The sequence below is a fragment of the Cimex lectularius genome, unplaced genomic scaffold (genome assembly GCF_000648675.2).
Source record: "Cimex lectularius strain Harlan isolate CLEC.00 unplaced genomic scaffold, Clec_2.1 scaffold98, whole genome shotgun sequence".
Taxonomy (NCBI): Eukaryota; Metazoa; Arthropoda; class Insecta; order Hemiptera; family Cimicidae; genus Cimex; species Cimex lectularius.
In genome coordinates this window covers 893,239-908,444 of record NW_019392897.1, presented here as the reverse complement: position 1 = coordinate 908,444, position 15,206 = coordinate 893,239, and the positions used below count along the sequence as shown (strand labels likewise).

At 36.4% G+C, this 15,206-nt stretch overlaps 1 protein-coding gene across 9 annotated transcripts in view; it reads left to right on the top strand.

Moving 5' to 3' along the window:
• LOC106664329 (tRNA-dihydrouridine(16/17) synthase [NAD(P)(+)]-like) overlaps positions 1-15,206 on the top strand; it is a 113,166-nt gene that overhangs the window by 17,512 nt on the left and 80,448 nt on the right. For 4 of the 9 annotated variants that reach the window (XM_014389980.2, XM_014389979.2, XM_014389977.2 and 1 more), the window contains one exon: positions 11,429-11,505. The exons of the other annotated variants lie outside the window; for them this stretch is intronic. The gene's annotated coding sequence lies outside the window, so the exon portion shown is untranslated. The remainder of the gene's footprint in view (positions 1-11,428; positions 11,506-15,206) is intronic. 9 annotated transcript variants of the gene reach the window in all.

The window sequence follows — 15,206 nt, the reverse complement described above, 5'->3', positions numbered from 1 at the left end:
TTACACGTATTTTTATTCTTAAATACGTATTAATTAAATCAGACCAATATATTTCTTTTGTTAATTTTTGTCCTGTCCTTATACTCTCATTCATAATAGATACACCCCTATCTTATAAAGTTGTAGGTTGTTAGACCTTAGGATACAAGTTAGGTATGTCGGCACGAATTGAAGCGTGTCATTTGTTAGTACTTTTCCACTGCATAGATAGCATTTTGAATGAAAGAGTTGATTAATTTTCCTTTTTTATTAACTTCGGGCAACTTACAATTTAACACAAAGAAAATCAAAACAAACATCAACAAGCCTTCAAGGTCTGGTATAGCTGTATTTTTGGCTCTACCAATCGCCACGCTCAGCATTGCTGAAAAATTAACGTTTAACATGCTAGAAAACAAGGGGGCGTTCACGATCTTACTGGACATTTCTCTATTTGAGTTAACAGGAATTACATCTTACAAACATCGGGAATACCCTTAGATTGTACTTTAGAGGGTATGTCACGCTCTCTGGGCTGCACCATTATTTTGCGCCTGGAAACTCCCTTGTGACTTAGGCCAGGCTCATACGGAGGCGATCGGTATCGAGGAAACGGATGTTCTGTAAGGCCAGATACATTCAAACGGGGAAACTGGCAGGCGATACCGATTTTTAGTCGCTTGGGATGTTCCGTCGCTTGATACTTTTTCTGTATGAAGGCGACTGACGGGTCATTGCGCAGTATGATGTCATTCTCACAGTTCATTCTGTATCGAGCAGGTCGCTCTGTCTCTTGTTTTACTTTTACGTTTGTATTTAAAAATGGATGGAAGTGACATTTTTGATAACAAACTAATTTCATTAGTGCCGAAGTTCTTTATAAAGAAGGGTGTAGCTGCCTCTTATGTCAGGTTCCTTATTAATTCGGCAAACCCACATTACTTTTACTTGTTTTTCGTCTAATTAAATGCCAAAGAGCTTGTAACTTGTCCATTACAAAATGAGACAGAATCAAACATCTAGGTCTTTAAATTGCTTGGAAGAGGATCGATGGAGGAGAGGCGATTGAATCTAGTCGCCAGGAGAGTCGCCTGAATATTTTTTTTATCTTATAACGTTATCGCATACGCGTCTCTCATATGATTACCTCCGTATGAACCGGGCCTAAGTGTAGGGACAGGGTAGTCAGCGGTAATTCATAGGACACAAAAGATTGAAAAAGGCTTGCCCGTGAATATGAAGCTCACGTTTTCAGGTTGCACCCTTCCACGGTTATTCCTATTTATGTCGTGGTATTCTACATCATCCATTCAGGGAAGAGTGTGCCGATTTCAAGCCTCCCCCTTTCTTAGAGACGGATGGTTCTCGCGGTTAGTAGGCTCACCCTTTCGTGTTGCGCCCACTCCCCAACCGAAGTGGTGCTCATGGGATAAAAAGCTGCATCGCCTCCTTTAGTTCGGTCCTCCAAAGGAAACCTTAGCAGTGGCTGCCACAGAAGAGCAGGAGGTCGCATAAGAACGGGAGTGGTTATGTAATTGGTCCATGTCACTTCACCTCATCCAGATCAATGTGCACCATTTAGGACGCAGTAGGCATGATCTTCCCATTCTCGTATCCCCTAAACAGTGACAATGATTGTGAGAGTAAGTGAAAAGATGAAAAAAAAATTCTTATGAATAAAATCATTAGTGCCTGTCTATTTATGCACCACGCTGTGGGTAGTTTCTCCTCTATTCTTTGTAACTTTTTGTTCTTATTTTGTGTGTGTGTGTGTGTGTGTGTGTGTGTGTAACAAATACTAAAAATTAGTAAACAATTAGTTAATAATTAAGTCAATTTTTCAGAATGGAATATTTCTTACGCACTGATATTTAAAAAATAAGGAAGTTAACTTCGAATGGTAGGATTTTATGAAAGTTATAGAATAAGATACACAAAACTGTTTAAAAACGTGGAAATTTATTCTGAGCTTTTTAAGAGCTTAACTTTAAATACTAAAAAGAAAGGTGACTGATAATTGGTATAAATTTATAATAAATTGTAAACTTAATAAAGCCAGTCTTAAAAGCTACTGTTAATTTTCCCGACGAAACGTTTTTTACTAAAACCATTCCAATTTAAAATATTGACAGGAAAATTCATTGTGAATTTTAACACTTCTGCAGAAACTTCAGTTTTTTTAAATTAAGCTCGTCTTTCAAGTAGAATGTGGGAAGATATGTAGTTCGTAGGGAAAAAATGTTAGCTACGCTGATGGAACAGTTCATATGCGCGTAAATTATTAGTTAACGGTGTACTGTGCTAATTCATACACAGTTCATCGAAACCTCTGAATATACCTTTTTATTGAGTCCCAAAAATAATAGTGTTGCTATTTTAAAAGGGTTTGGTAGAGTTAATTATTAATTTTATGTATTTCGATTTCATGACATTGCAATTAGGATTGAATGATCGTAAAGCGTGAAACAAAGTTGTTAATTTTTTGGAGTAAGTAATTGATTTCTCCTGATAATATCAACACAAAAAAGATTTTACGCTTAAAGTTAAATACGGTCTCGTACTCAACTTAAATACGTATGTTTTAACTACTCGTTAACGAAATAGTAATGAAAATCAAGAATAAAGGAGTGAAAAAATAGAGCCTAGTATGAAAAACTGCCTCGATTAAGGTTTTTTATTCTGAGTAAAGAATTAAAGCGGAAAGATCAATTATGGAGATTATTTGAACTTTCATTGTCCTGTTAAACACGTTAAAAATACTACTTTACTCTTTGTTTTACTGCGGTAATACGGTGTTCCAATAGGGAAATAAATCATACGTTTTCGCAAAAATTAATGTGGGAAAAATTAATTAAATACGAAATCGGCATTTTAATTATAGCTTTTGTGCCTACCCTGTCTGCGCTGATAGGTCCTCTAGCACTTCTTTTGTTTTGCTTGGATCCATTCTGCGATGGAGGATTCTATATTTGTTTTTGTTATCCCAAGAATAGGTTCGGGGCCTATGCATGGTCTTGCAGATCCTCCTCTGGCCAGTCATTCTGCTTTCTCGTTACCCAAAATTCCCCTTACCCTGGCACCCAAGATATCATCAGATTGTTGTGTTTCCCCAGGTTTTGGAGATTTTGGATGCATTCACTGACTAATTTTGATGTGATTTTTTGCATGCTAATGCTTTAATAGCTGCTTGGCTATGTGATCTTATGAGGATTTTTTTGTCAGTGTAACCTCTTTTAAGATTTTCCAGGGCACAATCATTGTGGCATGTATTTCCGCTTGAAAGACTGAAGTGTACTTCCATAATGAGTTTGAGTGCTCATGTGCATTGCTCATGTGGATTGCACCTGATCCGGTTCCTTCGTTTGTTTTGGAGCCATCTGTGTACCATGTCATTGTATCTGATGCTCTCCTTTATAGTCCGTTGAGACTTTATAGGAAGTTGTGAAGATTGTTTCTGGAATCATGTAGTCAGTCCCCATTTCTAATAATGGGTGTCTGATTTTATTGATTATGGTTGTATGCCCAAATTGTTTGGTTCCTTTCCAATTTAATTGTTTTTGGAGCCTAAATGAGCTTTTCCTTGCCTCTCCTTGTATGAATATTTCCAGTGGAGGTAGGTTTAGCAATTTTTCTAATGCGTTTGTAGGGGTTGTTCTCATCGCCCCTGTGATACATAGGTTTGCTAATCTTTGTATGCTGCCTTATGTTTGGGTAGCTACTTTTTGTTGAGCTTTGTTCCACCAGATTAGTGATCATAGGTTATTCTGGGTCTTATTACTGCCGTATATAGCCAATAGGCCATTTTCGGTTTTAGTCCCCAAGATTTGCCTAAGGTCCTTCTTGTGGTCATTAGCGATATTTTACCTTTTGCTATAGTATTGAAGGCATAGTGAAGTTCAATACGACAAACCTTCATCATGTCCAATTCCACACCCGAAACATTAAGCCAAGAGGAAATTTCATTACGAAGTACAAATATTTGAATGACACATGATGATTTAGAATGATTCAAGTCAAGGTGTCGCTTGCCCTATCAAATATTTTAGTTGTTCGACGTAGCGTAGAAAGAATGAGTTTAAACCACGAAGTTGGAGTCATCAGTGTAATTCTAAAGCAAACAGGGCCATTAAAGGAGGAGGGCACAACATAGAGTAGAAACAATATTGGGCCTAGAATGCTTCCTTGAGGCACTCCCACATTATTTTTTCTTATTATTTTATCATTATCATTACTCTCCTCTTGATTGCTCCATCTCTCTTTGTCTGTCAAGTGACAAGGGATATAAACTTACATTAACAAACAAAAAGACTGCACTGCCCAGCTACCACTCTTATGGACTATGGAAATAAAAACTTGGCTGTTGTTGTAGGGTTAGGGTTCGTGGTTTAGGGTTAAAGGTTTTTATACTTGTAAATCATGCATTTTCTCTAAATTTTAAAATTTTTGTTTCACTTTTAATTACATTTTTATTTGAGATATTTACACTAATCATCAAGATACTACTATTATGATAAATTTGTATTTATATTATTAATGAATCATGTGGTACATTTTAAAAATTGAACTTCCAGTTTTCTTATGTGCATTCTTATCTGAGGTTTCTTATGTACTTAGATTCATTCGTTTGAAGAATAATTTCATTTATTAGGATGCTTACGTCATACATTGGGCTGCAAAAAATGTGATTCCAGTCCTGAATTTCTGCTCTGCAAATGACAATTAGGTTGTTCTAACCGATAGAGGTATTCACGGTATCTCCTATGACCTCTTGGTATCATCCTCAGCTTATGGTTCAACATTATTGGAGTAAACAGGCTTTTAGTGTTTGGAAATATTTTTTTGTTTGATGACCCATGAACCATTCCAAATATTTTCCCAATTTTCAAATGTCTTTTCGGCACATTTCTTTTCAATGTAACCGACGGGAATTTTTGCATAGCAAACTTTTAATTCCTGATCTCCGGCAGCTTCTTTGCACGTTTGTCTGCTTCCTCATTTCCATGATGGCCAGCGTGTGCCTTTATACAAGTTTTTGTTGTTCTCCTTCCTTTCTCGTCAACGAGTCGTATTTCATGGGCCATTTCATTTGGGTTTCTATGTACGATTTTAAGTGATGTTATACTGTCAGTATGTATTAAGTGTTTGGGGTAAAAGCCATTTTAAATTTTCTTTAATAGTCAACATCTACTCTTGGTTGTTGGAGCACCAGTCCGCTAATTTAAATTGAAGACATAAATGTGATGTAATCTCAGTTTCCTTAAATATAACACAACTGCATCCAACCATACCTTTTAGTTTACTTCCATCTGTATTTATGGAGTACACTGCATCTTCTTCAAGTGGTACCTCCGAAATTTTTATTAAGTTTGCCGGTTGGCAGGTTTTGTGTTAGGGTAAAGGTATGTCTGTGTCATATCTTCGTCCTACCAAGCAGAGTTTAGTTTTAATGGCTGAATATACTAGTTAAAAGTTCCAACCACCGCTATCCGGCCCTCGGACGCAAAAAATAATTTAAGAAAACGATTAAAAGAAAGTGCAACATTGATGTACCGGAAGGGATGCCCAGAAGAAAGGCTCTGTCCTCATATACTCCCCTATAAGGGTCCTAACTTTGGCAACTTACCAGTGCAGTTAGGTCCCTGGACACTAAAAATGGTCGTATTAAGGCGAAACGTGATCCTCGGAGAATATGAATCTCAGAAAAGGGATCTTATATCGATTAAGACAGGTCATACGAGGTTGACACACAGACACTTTTTGGCTTAAAGCTCTCGCATGTATTCAGCATGTAGAATACATTTTCTTGGCATTGCGTATATATCTTTACTTTTATTAGCAGTATTGATTGATGTAGCAAAATTTTAACACAGTTCCATCCGTTGAAATCAGTTTAACATATAAATATTTATATGTGGAAGGAAGAATATGTTCGACAAGGTTGTAATGCCATCTGGAGCTTTCTAAGGGCTGAACTAACTTAAAAACTTTTCTCTTCCGAGGTGGCGCTTTTATACCGAGTCAACCAATAAGCACAGCCAAGTTGCAAATCGTTTTAAGCCCGCCGGGTTTACGCGGCTCAACTCTTAAAAATTTCGGCTCACCTGATTGACAAGTTTTCCCTGAGGAGCTGTGCGAAAAACCCAATCTTAATTGAGTTAAACGGGACAATTTTGTTTACCCCATTGATTAAATCTGACAATTAAAATATTGACTATTTAAAAAATGTAATATGAGAATCTTTTTAGTTCACACGGGAAAAAAATGATAAAGAATGTCATTGAACCTTTCTAATTGAAATAATTGGGTTGCGTTCGTACTACGGACTGAATTAAGGATAAACCCGCGTTTACGCATATTAAGACGTTGCTAATTAAATAATTAACACCTTCGTCCCTGGTGAGAAGTGCTTAAGTGACATTACTAAAAAAATGACATTTATTCCCCTTTAAATGGCGAATTTCTGAGCCGATTGAGCTGGGATAAGGTTTTGGGTGAATGTCACTGTTAAATGTAAACCGATGTTAAATGCCAAAAGTTTAATCTGATCTGAGCTTTTGAGGAACCTTTAGTCCTTTTTTGCCTTTTATTCCCTTGCATTGACAGGCTAACTTACCAAAATCATTCCTTTTTGTAGGTTGTTGAACGTGTACTGCACATATAATTTTATTTATTGACAGAACGTTTTCAACCTCGTGACATGAGTCTTCTTCAGTACAGTACATTTGTCTGTTCTCTAAAAAATCCGTAAACTTCCCAACAATGTGTTAAGGCACACATTTTTGGGAAGTCCTTTGATAACGAAAACGTTCTGTTAATAAAATTATGAAATAAACAGCAAAACAATCGAATTATTATTTAAAAAATATTCCTTTTTAAAATTCGTGGGCATTAACAATTTTTAGCATGTTTTGAGAAAAACGTTAAGGCTGTTGACCTTTTGTAATAACGCATCTGAATAGTTTGCATGTTGAAAACAACAGGGTTGATAACCGACCAAATGAACTCTTTAGTCACCCATTTAATCCATATTTCTGGATATTATTGTTATTACTAATACCAAGTCTCTGTTTTAAACAAATTTTGAAGGGCTTAGAACATGGTAAAACTGCCGGAGTGATAAAGTTGGATGATCTTTTAGCAGATGATCATCCTGTTGGAGGCCTGGTTTGAAAATGATCAATTACGATATAAAATAAAAGACGATAAATAACTAGAAAATAAAATATATATCTACAAAGAACATATAAGGTCACAACGCGACTAATCTCACAGGAAACCATCACGGACCTTAAACAATAAAGATTGTACAAAAACTTGGAAATCACATAAAATACAACAAACTTTCCATTGAAACATAAACTCAAATTCACATAATTTACACAATTCAAAATGCATATTAAAAAGAAAAAAGATCTATGAACACAAAAACCCAGACTTCATCCGACCAACACGTACCCCACCCCTCACGACCTATTAAAAGCGACTTGAGTCTGACCAACGCACCAAGAATATCCAGACCATAATATATACAATCAACTTAGAATGTAACAAACATGATTTTTCTTGTTTTTATTTCTAGATTATTGAAAAAAAAGAGTTAATATAATCAATAAAAAAAATTGTAATATTAGTTATTACCAAATAGAAATAGCTTATTCTGATTACAAAAATCTAACACCTACATAATCTCCCTAATAAGAATTTTTTTTATTGTTTTATTTTATTGATTATTGGTAAAAGATTTTCATAAAATCATTAAAAAGAAAATTATATTGTTCTAGTTATTAACAAATAGACAACTATTTTGGTATGACAACCAAACCTACATACCTATATCAAACAAACTTTAAATCTGATAAATACGAATTTTTTAAATCTTGTTTTAACTTCTGGGTCGAAGGTAAAATAGTTTCAAAACGATCAATAGACAGAACATAATAGTAGTTATAACAAATCCGGCGGATATTAAAAATTCCTTGAAACAATTAAGCTGGAATGAATGGCAAAACAGATGGAACGCCCTGAATGAAAAACTAAAGGTGTTAAAACCGACAGTCAAATCTTGGGTCCCTGAAATTCTCAGAAAGAAAGAAAGAATTGTACTTACACGATTAAGTATAGGCCATACCCGCCTAACACATTGACATCTCATCAGCAAGAGACCGAGGAAATGCCCCATGTGCGGCGCAATTGTAACAATAAGACATATTTTAGAAGAATGCGAACAACTAGCGCCGCACAGAGCACGGTGTGGCCTTCCTAATGACATAACAAAAGTACTTAAACACAACATTGATTATAAACGGAAGTCATTGATTACCTAAAATTAATCAATGCGTATGGCTATATATAACCACCACACGTAGTATATCCCCCCATTTGTATGAATGTATTTATTTGCGTGAATGTCGAAGTATGCATGGGTATGGCTGTGTCGGAATACCAAGTACCCACAGGCCCACCAAATTAGTGTAGATATGTTATATATTTGTAGTATGATGTGAGGGTCAGGTCATTGGCATTTCGTTGGTGCTATACTTCCGAAGTGTAGTGGCTTGTCCAGAATGAATGTATTTATTAGAGTGAGAGGTGATGCGTGAAAGGACTTGGCTGTCGAGGAATATCGAGTACTCCACAGGCCCGTCAAACAATTTCGATTAGGATAGGTTAGTGTGAGTGGAACTTGTAAATACCGTTTGAACGTAATTCTTAGTGTGAAAGACAGGGGGCCGCAAGATCACGATAATCTTCCGACCTCCAATTTAGTTGTAGTATAGGTTAGTAAATTAGTATGAATGTGAATTATGAAAATGTGTAAATATTATATCTATGTATTTTAATTTATCACGTGTGGGAGGGTAACAACAATCAAGATAACGAATCTCCTATTAGGTAAATTAGGTGAATCGAAAGGCAACAGTTGTTTAGTTGAGGGATAAGAAGACTCAGAAGAGAATATACAATAAGATAGATAAGAAGACAAATGCGAGAAGGTATATATGTGGGGCGCCAGCGATGACCCTGGTATTTAGCCGGCAAAAAAAAAAAAAAAAATTCGGATGACAGTCTAAACCATATAATATTAAATATAGTCATTCTATTGGGTTGTCCGGAAAATAATGCAGGATTTTGGTATTAAACAAAAAAAAAGAAACTAGTTACTTTAAAGCAATGTTCTTTAATCAAAATAATTTCCCATACTCTCAATACATTTCTCCCAACGTGTTGGTAACTTATTAATTCCGTCTGAGTAGAATTCAGAATTTTTAGAATTGATAAAGTCAATAAATGCATTTTCCAGTTCCGTTTGATTTTTGAATATTATGTGTTGTAAGTAGTGGTCCAGGTGTCTAAAAAAATGGTAGTCAGTAGGCGAGAGGTCCGGAGAGTAGGGTGGGTGAGGCAAAGTTTCATAGCCAAGCTCCAATAATTTTTGTGACGTTACACGTGACACATGTGGTCGAGCGTTGTCATGCAACAAAATGGGCCCTTTCCGATTGACCAAAGAGGGCTTCATTACTGCCAATTTCTGATGCATGGTATTAATTTGGTTACAGTATGATTCAGCATTGATGGTTTCGCCAGGATTTAAGAAGCTGTAGTGTATTAAACCAAATGAAGCCCACCATACCGTAACCATTACCTTTTTTTGATGAGTTGGGGGCTTTGGAAAATGTATTGGAGCTTCTCCTTTGTCGAGCCACTGTCCAGAACGTCTATTGTTATCGTAGAGAATCCACTTTTCGTCACATGTAACAATTCTGGCCAGAAATGGGTCATTTTTGTTTCGACAAAGAAGTGATGCACAAACATCAAAGCGCTGATTTTTTTGGCGATCGTTTAATGAGTGTGGAACCCAATTTTCGAGTTTTTTCACTTTTCCAATCGCCTTGAGGTGGTCAGCGACGGTCGTTTTACTGACTTTGAGTTGCTCTGCACCCACCACTGATCGCAGAACATCATCATTAAGAGAGGAAGGCCTTCCACGACCTTCTTCATCTTCAAGGCTGAAATCTCCCTCCCGAAATTTTTTAAACCACCTTTGCACAGTGCACTCATTAACACAACCCTCGCCCCAGACTTGGTTAATGTTTCTAGCCGTTTGGGCTCCGCTTCGGCCGAGTTTAAACTCGTAAAAGAAAATCGTACGAAATTCTCGCTTTGACATTATAAGGATGACTGAATTATTTCCAAGTAGCGGAATGCTACAGAGGTAAACAAACAATATCATTTGGAAGAGGATTAATAAGTGTTGACATTCATACAAATGAGTAATCCTGTAAACGTAAACAGAATATTTTATATAGATTTTTTTTAATGAAAACTTAAAATCCTGCATTATTTTCCGGACAACCCAATAGTATGAATTATTATCTTGTTTTAATTTCTTGTTTATTGGTAATAGAATTTCAAAATTATTAATAATAAAATAAAATAATAATTTTATTAAAAATTATAAATAGGAAGCAGCGTTAGGTCGAGTGGTTAGGGCTTACGACTCGCATTTGACATGCTACGGTCCTGGTTTCGGATCCCGGCATGGCCTTTGCAGTTTTATTTAGAATTAATTTGGAAAAGTATTATAAAGTTGCGGACTTTAAGAGCCCTCCGAGGAATTATTTTACTTTAAAAACTATAAATGTTTTAGGATCACATCAAAACCTCATGCCTACATCCAATTAAACCATTATCGACACATGTGTTCATCTTCATTAATCATTTTTTAATCGTTGATCAAAGATTTTCAAAAGGATCAATAAAAAGACGGCAATAGTTATTGCAACTAGAATTAACTATTTTGGGATCACGTCGATCTGCCTACACTATATTCTAACAGCATTTTTTTCTTGATTGTTGATCATTGGGTTTCAAAATAATCATTGAAATATATAACACTTGTCATTGATTTTTTAATTATAATCGGATATATTAACACAAATATAACAACCCATCCCACTCATATGATATCACACAGCATCAAAATCATCACCTTTGTATTTTATTTAATCTTTAAATCCTATCCTCGCGTACAATACGAATACATAAAATAAAACACTTTGTAAAGAATCAAAATTGGTTATTTTTTATGGAAAATAATTAGAAACCAGCAGTCTTTTCTATTCAGTAAAAAATGTGGTAGAAATGACGGTGAGATAAAGCAAATCGTTAATTTGGCTAGCTTTCGATAATTATATCACCATCATCAGGACCCTGTACAAACAATATTTAATAGTTCAAATTGTAGAATAAATTCTGCAAATTGTACAAAGGTGGGGACTTCCAAAGCTCGAGTCGAAAGTCACCAATAATGATTTTATGATTAACAAAGTGTGTACTTAGATATTACAGTCTAGAAATTTTTTTTTCTTGTGTGCGTGTGCTTGAATGTGTGTTCTCTATACATAATTAGTTTACTAAATGCGCATACTTAATACTTCCTTTTTTGCAGGTAAGTGACTATGTGGCAAGCATTAAGGTAATGTGCCGATTTGCTCCAGCTGAGATGAAAGGTACAACATATTGAAGGTATTTCGGACGCTTGTTAAAATAAATGATTTTTTAAGAGGTTTTCTAAAACGGTTTTGGAAAAGGGCGACCTATCGGGTTTTGAAATGTTTTAAGAATTTTGCCAACCGAGTAAGTTGTTTTTTCTTTTTGTACAAACTGCAGTTTCAACAGTCCTCGAGATTAAATTTTCATCAAATCGGCCTTGACGTTCCGTTTCAAACAGTCGGTGGGAACGACCCTCGCCTTTAAGGATCCCACCAATTAAGGTGACATTAAGGGCAGCAACCACTACTGGCGGTTGGTAATCCGATTCGGATGATTTGGTTTCGGTTTCTCCCCGAAATGAGACAGAAACATCTGAGAGAGTTGAAAGTCCATCGTTCCGTTTTTAAAAGCAATCAAATCGCTTTTGTAAATTCGACTCGTTAATAGTCATGAGGATGAAACGACCGATTATGTTGGATGAAAGTTCAACAACCATCGAGCAGTTTTTCGAACTTCTTAAATTTACCAAATTTTTATTTTTTTTTAATGTTCAGATTTTCTTTATAAGCAGAGTGAACACTGATAGAAACCCAGAGATCTGAAAATTGTTACGACTATTCGGCATATTTCATCATGTAGATATTATACAGTTGATTTAACAGGTCATTTGATGGCAAGAAGCGGCGTGAAAGTGTAAATTTTCCGTTGCTCGGTCGATTTCAAACATTTTGATCTGTCTATAGGTTTTTTCCAGAAGCATTACGGTATTTCGCCATCATGGGTGCTGGAATTGCGATGTCTTATGCTTATATCCTAATAAGCACTGACGACCGAAGACGAGCAGCGCAGAATGATCAGAAACCATCCAGTTACAGGTTCATTCATCTCCCTCGAAAAGAAGTTTCACAAAAATCGTAGACACGCTTAGTCTTCCGATTTATGAATCTGGAGTTTGTGAGTGTTGTGAGATTTCTTTTTGAGACCTGTGTGATAATTTACCTGTAGTTTGGTGTTTTTCGATCATTCTGGTCTGCCTATCCATGAACTGTTTGCTGTACTGCCTCACCCTGCTTACAACCCTTCTTTCGCTTTCACAAATTTGCTATCATTGTTTTCACTTTTTCTCCCTTTTGTGAGATTTCTTTTTGAGGGTTGTATCCACTTCCTCATCCTGCATACAAAACTGTCCTCGCTGTTTCTGTCAGCCAGACCATTTTCGATTTATAAATATATTGGGTTGTCCGGAAAATAATGCAGGATTTTAAGTTTTCATTAAAAAAAATCTATATAAAATATTCTGTTTACGTTTACAGGATTACTCATTTGTATGAATGTCAACACTTATTAATCCTCTTCCAAATGATATTGTTTGTTTACCTCTGTAGCATTCCGCTACTTGGAAATAATTCAGTCATCCTTATAATGTCAAAGCGAGAATTTCGTACGATTTTCTTTTACGAGTTTAAACTCGGCCGAAGCGGAGCCCAAACGGCTAGAAACATTAACCAAGTCTGGGGCGAGGGTTGTGTTAATGAGTGCACTGTGCAAAGGTGGTTTAAAAAATTTCGGGAGGGAGATTTCAGCCTTGAAGATGAAGAAGGTCGTGGAAGGCCTTCCTCTCTTAATGATGATGTTCTGCGATCAGTGGTGGGTGCAGAGCAACTCAAAGTCAGTAAAACGACCGTCGCTGACCACCTCAAGGCGATTGGAAAAGTGAAAAAACTCGAAAATTGGGTTCCACACTCATTAAACGATCGCCAAAAAAATCAGCGCTTTGATGTTTGTGCATCACTTCTTTGTCGAAACAAAAATGACCCATTTCTGGCCAGAATTGTTACATGTGACGAAAAGTGGATTCTCTACGATAACAATAGACGTTCTGGACAGTGGCTCGACAAAGGAGAAGCTCCAATACATTTTCCAAAGCCCCCAACTCATCAAAAAAAGGTAATGGTTACGGTATGGTGGGCTTCATTTGGTTTAATACACTACAGCTTCTTAAATCCTGGCGAAACCATCAATGCTGAATCATACTGTAACCAAATTAATACCATGCATCAGAAATTGGCAGTAATGAAGCCCTCTTTGGTCAATCGGAAAGGGCCCATTTTGTTGCATGACAACGCTCGACCACATGTGTCACGTGTAACGTCACAAAAATTATTGGAGCTTGGCTATGAAACTTTGCCTCACCCACCCTACTCTCCGGACCTCTCGCCTACTGACTACCATTTTTTTAGACACCTGGACCACTACTTACAACACATAATATTCAAAAATCAAACGGAACTGGAAAATGCATTTATTGACTTTATCAATTCTAAAAATTCTGAATTCTACTCAGACGGAATTAATAAGTTACCAACACGTTGGGAGAAATGTATTGAGAGTATGGGAAATTATTTTGATTAAAGAACATTGCTTTAAAGTAACTAGTTTCTTTTTTTTTGTTTAATACCAAAATCCTGCATTATTTTCCGGACAACCCAATAGTAAACGATATGCTTACGCAGATTTGCTATCATAATTTTCATTTTTTTCCCTTGCATTGTGTGACATATTTTTTGATTTTTTCTGGTTATTTGGTATGTCCAACCTCTCACTGTTTGTGTCAGTGCCTCACCTGCTTTCGCTGATTTGTCAACCAGATCAATTTCGGATTTATAAGCACAGTAGACGATTTGCTTTCGTAAATTTACTATCGGTATTTTTATTTTTCCTTGTGCTTTGATATTTTTTTTTGAGGTTTGTGGATTTATGATTTATCGTAGTTTGGTCGTTTCCGATCATTCTGGTTCCCTAACCCCTCAGGGGTTGTGTTAGCGTCTCACCCCTCTTACAACCCTGTCCTGGCTGCTTTGGTTAGCCAGACGAATTTCGAATTTATAAGTATATTAAACAATATACATTTCCTAATTTGCACAATATACCTTAGTTAATTTTCTGTCATATTTTTCATTTTTTCTCCATTGTGGTGTGAGATTTATTTTTGAGCTATGGGTTGGATTAACCTGCTATTTGGCCGTTTCCAATCATTCTGGCCTGTGTCCCCTGACAGGACTGAGGTCGAGCAGCGCAAAATTATTATCAACCATCAAGCTACAGGTCCATCTCCATTTTGAAGAAATTGGACAAAATATTATTGACACTTTACGCTTTAGACATATATAATTGGTTGGATATCGGATTCCATTCTTCTTAAGGTCTACTTATTGATGAATCGGAGTTTTGTCTTATCTGATCATTCTGCCCTTGTTGCTTCTCGGCTTTTCTTCAGTGGAGATTCAGGGTGATAAACATGGCGAGGCGTACAAATCGCAGGATGATTGGAAACGACATAACTAGTCTCATTTTTTCCAAGACTTTAGGTTTCTTAGCAGTTTACGAGATCTCCTTATAAGAATTCAATATTAGTCCAAAATAGATCAATTGTACTTTTTTGATCTAGAAACCGTTTACAGGGGTCACCCGTGAATAACGTTCGTCTGGCTCAAAACAGAAAGACCGCAGGTTGTTTAACTTTTGGAAAAACGGACCCCTCGAAGAAAGGCCGAAGCCGTTATAAACTCCTGAGAATTGATTTACATTCGCAAAGTGTAATAACCGCAGTCCACCTCCTTGGGCCCGTGGGCACCGAGCGTGGACGACCTGATCCACATCTCCACGTTGCAAAACGCTATGAGTCGAAGATTTTCTTTTATTTGCTTGTGTTTCGTGAGAAGAATATAAGCTGG